The sequence below is a fragment of the Equus caballus genome, chromosome 14 (genome assembly GCF_041296265.1).
Source record: "Equus caballus isolate H_3958 breed thoroughbred chromosome 14, TB-T2T, whole genome shotgun sequence".
NCBI lineage: Eukaryota > Metazoa > Chordata > Mammalia > Perissodactyla > Equidae > Equus > Equus caballus.
The window spans coordinates 34,921,145-34,930,015 of NC_091697.1; the positions used below are offsets into that span (position 1 = coordinate 34,921,145).

General features: G+C 43.8%; 1 long non-coding RNA gene and 1 other non-coding gene across 2 annotated transcripts in view; both read right to left on the bottom strand.

The window, feature by feature from the left end:
- Positions 1–1,559, bottom strand: part of LOC102148137 (uncharacterized) — a 42,393-nt gene extending 40,834 nt beyond the window's left edge. Inside the window, exon 1 of the long non-coding RNA XR_001378291.3 lies at positions 1,342–1,559. This is a non-coding gene — a long non-coding RNA (uncharacterized lncRNA). The remainder of the gene's footprint in view (positions 1–1,341) is intronic.
- Positions 1,560–7,853: 6,294 nt separating this feature from the next.
- Positions 7,854–7,918, bottom strand: MIR146A (microRNA mir-146a). The gene has a single exon (NR_032937.1). It is a non-coding gene; the product is annotated as a microRNA mir-146a (primary transcript).
- Positions 7,919–8,871: the final 953 nt, after the last annotated feature.

The following is an 8,871-nucleotide window of genomic DNA, read 5'->3' on the forward strand; positions in this document are numbered from 1 at the left end:
AATTCTAAAGGCTTAGGAGTGGTGATGGAGCCCCACTATTACTAATAGTTCTGCACTACGCCTTGTGGTTTCCCCACACTCTGCCCACGCCTTTGTAAATAGTTTCTTTATGAAACTCTGCTTGAGTTATCCTAATTTGAGGGTGCCATCTGTTTCCTGCTGATACACCTCTCTAATTTGATCTTATGTGCGTTGAATGTTTTTACTTGGTGATATATCTGTGTTCCTGCCTCCTGAACCACTGCTCTGCACAGTGCCAAAACCCACAACCTCTGAAGTCACATAAAACTGGGTTCATATCCCACTCCCCCTTCTCTAGCTAGAAGACCTTGGGCCAGTCACTTTCCCTCTGTAAGCCTGAGTTTCTTCATCTGCAAAATGGCAATAATAATAATAGTGGTATCCACTCCATAGAGATCCGACCCCACCAAATTCAAGATCCCATAAGGAGCAAATGAGACAATAGGGAGTGGGGGCAAGTGTGATGAATTACAGAGCTCATGAGGCATCTAAGAGGGAGGCAGCGGCTCCCCAGATCCGAGTGATGATTGTCATGAAAAAAGCCAACCCATAATTGTTAGTTCTTCTGATACTTCAAGAAGCCTTAAATCCAGATTTCTATATGAAATCTCCTCTTCACTAGAATGTCAGTACCATGAGGACACTATTTTATTCATTACTCTATCCCCAGTGACTAGAATAGTGCCCAGCACATAGAAGTAATCAAAAATATCTTTGTTGAATAATTACACAAATTTTTATTTATTAGCAATTAGCGAGGGTAAAACAAAACCAGGGCCATGAAGGGGCCAGCCTGGCAGTGTAAAGGTTAAGTTCACCCACTCTGCTTTGGCGGCCAGGGTTCGCCAGTTTGGATCCTGAACATGGACCTACACACCACTCATCAAGCCATGCAGTGGCAGCGGCCCACATAGAAGAACTAGAAGGACTTACAACTATGAGATGCAAATATGTACTGGGGCTTTGGGGAGGGAAGAAAACAAGAAGAAGGTTGGCAACAGACGCTAGCTCAAGGCCAATCACCCTCACCAAAAAAAAAGAAAAACCCAGGGCCAGGCAAGTGCTGCATGGCTGTGAGAGTGAACACCTCCTTAAAGTTTGCCTCCTACGCTCCTCGCTCATCTCACTCCAGTCCCAGCCCTCAAAGAAACACTGCTATGAATTGCTACTTCTGCTCCAGAAATAACCACAACTGAAAGGTGCTAATAAAGGACGGATCCTTTTTAAGCCCCTATTAATTAAATAAAGCCATATTTTCATGAAGTGGGACACAGCCATCATTTTCAGAATTCCCACTGTGCAGCCCCTAATTCAGCTCACCTGCAACCAGGCACTTAATTAATGTTCTCAGGCCCGAGAGAAGAGATGCAACTTGTTTTAGCCCCAACAGCTCGCGGATCCTCCACTCCCTCTGCCGCACACCAGAGGACGCGAACCCAGCGAGCTGCAGATTCGTTACTGCAGATTCGTTACCCGGCTTATAAATGCCGAGGAGACAGCTCTCCAGCAAAGAATGACTCAGTGGCCACGTTGCAGATAAAATAATGTATGAAACCACTTCTATTTTAATGGCACTTTGCGGTGACACTAATACTGATGAAAAATGTTAGCGTGTATGAGATGGTGTTATGTTCAGTGAGAGATGAGGTTTAGCAGGCTGGGGCCACCTCTAGTCCAGGCCAAAGATGTGAGAAACAGCAACTCCCAGCTGACGGGCGTTAGCCCCTGTGTGAAATAGGCTGGTTGGGTCAAATAAGACTAACACTTGACCTTGGCAAGTATGTGATGGCCACTGCTGGTTGGCTGACCCGACAGTCATTACCAAATCCCTCTCTTCTAGTCAACTTCCACTCCAGAGCTTGGAAAGTGTTTTCCCAGCCTCTTCTGCAGTTGGGAGTGGTCATGTAAAACACAATCGTTCATGAGTGGAATTCTGCTGGGGGAGGAAGTTCTGGGAAGCAACTGTGCTTTCCTGATAAAAGGGACAGAAGTGGTTGATCAACACCATCTGTCTCACTCTTTTTCTGCCCTGAATTGGGATGTGATGTCTAGACCCATCGCAGCCATTTTAAAACTAAGAGGCATGGAAGAAGAAGACCTCAGTGACAGCAGTCTTGATGTCCAAGAAGAAGCTAATAGCTGCCCATATTCGGCCTGGATGAGAAAAAAAAAATGCCTATTCATGTATGGTTCTGTAAGCTGGATGTTTCCCTCAATACAAATGAGTGCATTCTGATATTTATCTTAACCTCCCTGTGCCTCTGTGGTCTCATCTGTATAACAGGAATAATAACGGTATTTACTATTGTTGTAGAGGTGGTGGCCTTAATGAAAATCTGTTCAAAGTCTTGAAATAGAGCTTGACACATAGTTAATCCTTAACACTAGCATCATTATGTATTAATGAATAAGAAGCTGCTAGGCTTTTTTTTTAAAACACTGCTAAAGCCATCACTAATAATGCACGAATGAGTGTAAGCAAAAGGCTAAAAGGAAATAGAGACTGAACCAGGAGTGGCAGCGGGGGGTTGGGAGGGGCAGGCTGAGGCAGCAGATTTGGAGTCAGGACACCCAGGTTATAAATGGCCAGAAATAGCGGAATGATCATGTAAACAAAGGCACATCCACTCCATGAACCACATATGCGGACATTTAAAAATGCATGCAAAAGACTGTCTAAGGGCATAAGGAAATGCTTATGATAAAATGTTAAATAAAAAACAGAACACACACACAAATTACATTTAAAAGACGATCCCAACTATATTAAAAAGAAGTGAAAATGAAAAGAAATAACCCAAAATGGTAATCTATGAGCTTATGGATAACATTTTTTTCCCTTATGATTTTCTGAATTTTCCAAATTCCCTGTAAAAAAAATACATAATTGTTGTATACGATAAAATTTTTGATAATTTTAATTTTTTTCTCTTTTATGCTTTGCTGCATTTTCAAAATTCTTTGCAGTAAACTGATTACTTATATAATAAGAAAGATGAGTTTGTTTTTAAGACAAGAAAACACATTTGTTGCCCGGAGGCAAATGGAATCTGACCAGTCTTACTAGTATTGCAGGACACACAGCAAAAATACATTCTGGTTTCTTAAAAGCTACCAACAACGTAATTTTAGTATATTTTAAAGTATGACGGTGCCCCAGAGGGTGGAACTGCTCATGTATAAGGGCTCACTCCTGCTTACCAAAGACGGAGCAATAAGTCAGAGTGGGCCTCAATGTACACATTTCTGTTTTCAGTTACATTGGAGAAACTGAGGCAGGAGATTTTTTTTTCTTTCATTCCAAGTTTTGTATATTCCTATGAATTTTTAAGATAAAAGTTATCTTTTTATCACACAGATTGTGGATTTTAGGCTCAACTTCACCAGTTACTAGTCATAGGACACGGGGTACAGACAAGTTGTATAAGCTTTTAAAACTCCGTTTTCCCATCCCTAAAATTATGGTTATAATGTCTACTTCTGGGGAATGCTATATTCAGCAAATATAATAACGTGTGTTAAAGTGCTTTATAAACTGTAAAGCCCAGTACAAACTTTAGTGAAAAGAACGTAGGCTCTGAATTGTCAGCATTGATTAACATCCTGGCTGTGACACTTAATTGTATGTGAAATTTAAGCAAAATATACGACCTCCCCAGCTTCAGTTTTCTCACCTAGAAGATGGAGATCTTTCTTTATATATAAGACAGCTGGAGCATTGTGAACACCTAATATAGGAAAGTTGTAATTATACTGTCTGCACTTTCCCAGGAATAATCGCAGTGAGTTCTTCACTTGGAAGAGGCACCCCAGGAGACAGGAACAGGGCTTCCTTCACAAACATTTCCCCAAAGCGCCTGAATGCTACAAAGAGCAAAGAGGAACTGGGCAAGAAAACTGCATCCCTCCCCATAAAGCATTTTTCCAGACTGTCTGCCACCCAACACCCAAGCTCTGGACTGCCTCTCTGAAATATTATCAAAAAGACAGAAAGAGAGTCTAGATGTGAAAAAATATGAAAAAGGAATTTGAAGGTTAATTTCATGTGTTGACTGGGTCACAAAGTGCCCAGATATTTGGCCAAACATATTTCTGGGTGTGTCTATGAGGATGTTTTTAGATGACTTTAACATTTAAATCGATAGATGGAATAAAGCAGATTGCCCTCCCTAATGTGGGCGGGCCCCATCCAATCAGTTGAAGGCCTGAACAGAGCAAAAAGGCTGACTGCTGAGGGGAAGAGGGAACTCCTCCAGCCTGACCATTGAGCAGGGACATCACTTTTTCCCTGTTTTCAGACTCAAACTGAAACGTGAGCTCTTTCTGGGTCTTGAGCCTGCCGGCCTTCGGACTGGAACTACATTCAGTTCTGCTGGTCCTCAGGCCTTCAGACACAGACTAGAACTACACCACCAGCTCTCCTGGGTCTCCAGCTAGACGACTCACCCTGCAGATCTTGGGACTTGCCGGGTGGGACTCCATAGCCACATGAGCCAATTCCCTATAATAAATCTCTCTATATATGTAATTCTATGGGTTCCATTTCTCTGGAGAACCCTAACACAGGAATCTTCACCTTAACGAACAAAGGTTTGACTGGGGGGAGGACTTAGGAAACCACCATGTCCCTAAATCACTGAATCCCAGCAGCCTCGTGACACGAATCAGCAGCGACTATTGAGTGCTGTGTCCAGCTTCCCACCATGTCCCGTCAATGTGAGCTGCTAAATCATGTCCTTCCCCGTTATCTGAGGATGGGAAATCAATACTTCCATCATTATTATTATTACTCCCAAGGCACCTCTCCAGGAGCATCTCACCTGTTCTCTCCCAAGCACAGAGCCGGAAAGATGATGAATCTGCTTTTGAGACCCCATTGATCATAGCAGAAAGGGAAAGGATGAGACGGAAAGAAGAAATATAAGGGGAGTACCAGAAAAAAAATAAAAAGAAAGTGTGAAAAAGCCTAAAGCTGCTGCTCAGTGTTGTCCCTGAACTTCCTTAATGGGATTCCTTAGGGGTGATGGTTAAAATGGCAGGCCCCTGGAGATGCTAAGTCTGTAGGTCAGGGGCATAACCTAGGAATCTACCTTAATTAACAACCTCTTCAAGTGACGTTTTTCCTCTTCAGGTGATTTTATGCACCTAAAGTTTGTACCTTAAAAACTTAGAGATCTACTAGTCACTGGTCGAAATAGTCACTGGTAAGGATCTTGATGTTTGTGGTCCTGCCGTTCATCTCTCAGAGATGAGTTTTGCCGAACACCTGCACACGCACCTGTAGGAGTGGGCCAGCATCTTGCATGTCAATATCAGCCGCATTCCAGTTTGGTGGAGTGGGGATGTCCCTTGATTGACACCAGCAGTTCTAAAACCTCAGTGTGCATTAGTCAAGCCGAAGGAATTGTTAAAACAGAAATTGCTGGGCCCCACTGCCAGCGTTTCTTATTCAGTAGGTCTTGGGTGGAGCTTGATAATTTACATATCTAACAAGTTCCCAGGTGACTGATGTTGCTCATCCTGGAAACACACTTTGAGAATTACTGGGTTACACATTGGATGGATTCTTGAAAAGTAGCATGTACACTGACAGTTCTTTTTCTTCTTGTTTGGGCAGAAAAGCATAAATAAGGGAGAGAAAAAAATCACCTGCTCCCTTACCACCCACTAGCCACTGGGCTTCAACAGACACACACACACACACACACACACACATTTCTCTTCTTGAAAAAACATCACACTGTATATTGCCCTCTGCCCTACCCCTTCCCTGAACACATCAGGAACTCCAGTCTTCCACGACACACCTCTACAACACAACCTCTAACAAACGCACAACACTAGCACTGTCTACATTCATCACAATTGTCTGTGCAATTTCCTTCAATAATTTTATTGTTTTAATTAAACATGCTCAGTGTAAGAATCAAACAATAGAGAAAAATACAAAGAAAAGAAAATGCATCTCAATTCCCACCCCCCCAAGAGATAATCCTTGTTAATAAATTGATGTACATCTTGCAATGCACATATTCCTATACACATTTATAATTTTACACAAATGGAATCATATAATCTAAGCTATTTTTAATCTGCTTCTGCCACTTATATACATTTTGTAAAGCAAATACAACCTCAAAAATCTTCGGGAAATGTATTACCTAGTTGAATCTTAACCTAAATCCTCTTAGGAAATGAAGCATTCTTCTATATAGTGAATTTCTGCCTCCTCCTCACAGATCCACAGGTTACCTTCTTAAGGGTGTGTGTGCTTGTGTGTGTGTGTGAATTCCACATTCATTTATCAGGTTTGCTTCAGGAAGAGTTCACCTGTAAGAAGGATGAGCCTTTTGCCGTAAATCAGAGTTCTGGGTCTCAGTGTTCACAGCACAGATGGTCTAAAACCCAGAGTATTTGGAGATTCCAGTGTAAATTCTGGATTTTCTCCAGTCGTCTAGGACTGAAGACACTGATCTCTGGTCCCAGTTGAGTTTCACCAACACTCTGGCTCTAGAATGAGCACTGACTAAGGGTCTAGTAAGCAAAGGGTGGAAGTAGGGGGTGGATGTGGCGGCGGGGGTCCTTGATCTGATCAGGGCAGCCCAGACAGCACATCCATGCCACTGGCTTTCATGAGAACCAAGCACCCCTCTGCTTCTGCAGAATGTAGTTATACTTTTTTATATGACATCCTTTGGTTAATTCATCCCCATTTTCCGGATGAGGCTGGGTGTGAGATTCACCACGATCATGCACAGAATGCCCTGAGCACAGTGCCTGGCACATAGTAGGCGCTCGATAAACGCAAGTGTCACTGCAAAGACAGAGTGAGAATGTGGCTGCTGTAGGGTTTCCCACCTGTGCCCGCCTCTCCTTTCCGAGTCAGACCACACTCTCATTCTGTAGACTATAGTGAGATAGACATTTCAAGAGACAGTGATGGATCAAAGATGAGTTCCCTAGAGACAAAGCACACTCCTTATTGCCCATCAAATCTAAAGCCTAATAAAGCCCACATAGTACTTACAAGGTCCCCAGCCCTCTGCCTAAAGGTGGAAATCGTCACCATCACAGTGAGCCTGGGCCTCAGGGCAGACCAAGCTGACTTAACGATGAGGAGGACAACAGAAAGACTTGACCACAGCACCCAGCTGACCATACCAGCAAATGGAGGGGCCTTCAGATCCTCTGTATCCCTTTTCCCTAGGAGAAACTGGGGATCCTCGTAAAGTTTAATTACAACTTCTTTTTGCCTTGTGGGGAATACAAAGACACAGTGTAGCCCTAATGTGTTTATAGATGGCAAGGAAGTAGAGATTCAAATAAACGCAGGGGGACCATAAGAGGGATGTACTCAATGCTTCTCATCTTAAAAAGGGACCAGTAACCTCGACAGTCCATGCTAAAGAACACTTGTCACATTCTATTAGTTCCATCTGATCACATGAAGAGGGAATAAAAATCACAGCATGGCAGTGCCGGGTGTCTCAAGCTTCATTAAAATGATTTTTCCCAAGAGTGTCCTATAACAGCATGTAAAGCACTTTGGTACAGTACCTGGATCGCTGGAAGTAATCAATAAACGTAAACTAGCAGTGGCAGCAGCGATAGCAAGAATGACATGCTGAGAGCACTCATTTAGCTGGTTGGAACCCTGCTCAGCATAGAATTCAAGTCTTCTGGCAATTAAACGAGTGTTTAACTTCCCATGAACCCACCCGCCCTATTCCTTCTGAGACTCGGCCCTTCTGTCTCCAGTGTTCCAAGTTCTTCAGGCGACCTTGGGTCCGCTCTCTCCAATGTCCCTGAGTCCACGATGACAGAGATATCCCAGCTGAAGAACTGAACTTCACAGGTCTGACGCTGACACAACCCATGGAATTCAGTTCTCAAAGCTGAGGATACACACAGGCTTTCCAGCGCTGGCGCAAAGCCCCGCTCCTCGCAGTCCAGGCCCCATCCCAGCCCTGTAAGATACGAGAGAGAAAAGCCAGGTGAACCCACAGAATGCTTCCCAGTACCACATCTGGTCCTGGTGCTCGTCAGTCCTATGCATCAGGAGGCACGTGCTTCGTAGACGTGTGTGTCACTAAACAGCATTAAACGTTATAGTTGGTCTTTCCCACCTCATGGCCCTTACACACGCTATCCTGGAAAACTCTTCTCTCCTTAACACCAACTCATTCTTAGGTTCTAACCTTCAGCATCACTTCCTCGAGAGGCCATCTACGGCACAGACGGCTAATTGTTCACCCAACATCCCATCTTCCCTCCTTCTATAGTACTAGAACCCCCAAATTTAATCTGGGCACAGGGACACCTGGTACCTGACTTCACTTCCGAGCCTCACGTAACTAAGTTCTGAATGTGAGCAGAAGCAATGAGCCTTCCACTGCCCTCTTCCCCTCTTCTCCCTGCTTGGACTGGACACATGGTGGAGAGCCACTGTGGACCATGCAGACAAGGGAAGCCCCCCCCAGGGAAAAACAGAGCAATAGGCTAGAAGATCCCTCAAACCGTGGGCTTCCATATGAGCCCCAGACTGCTTAAGCCTGCACTAGTGTGTCAGCGAGAAGTGAACATCCACCTCGTGTGAGCCGCTGTTCTGTGGGGATCTCTGTTAGAGCACCTGAAGTTTTAGCTTTACTAATCCCTCTTCCCGATTGCCCACTAGCCTCCTCTATTCTCTTTCTTAACATCCGGCTCTTTCCCTTCATAGCACTTACCATAATTGGTAACTATAAATCTGATCATATAATCATTTGATTAGTATTTATCTCCCCAACGAGATCATGTTTTCCACAAGGGCAGAGACCAAGCTAGGATTTTCTTTTTTAATATATATAATAG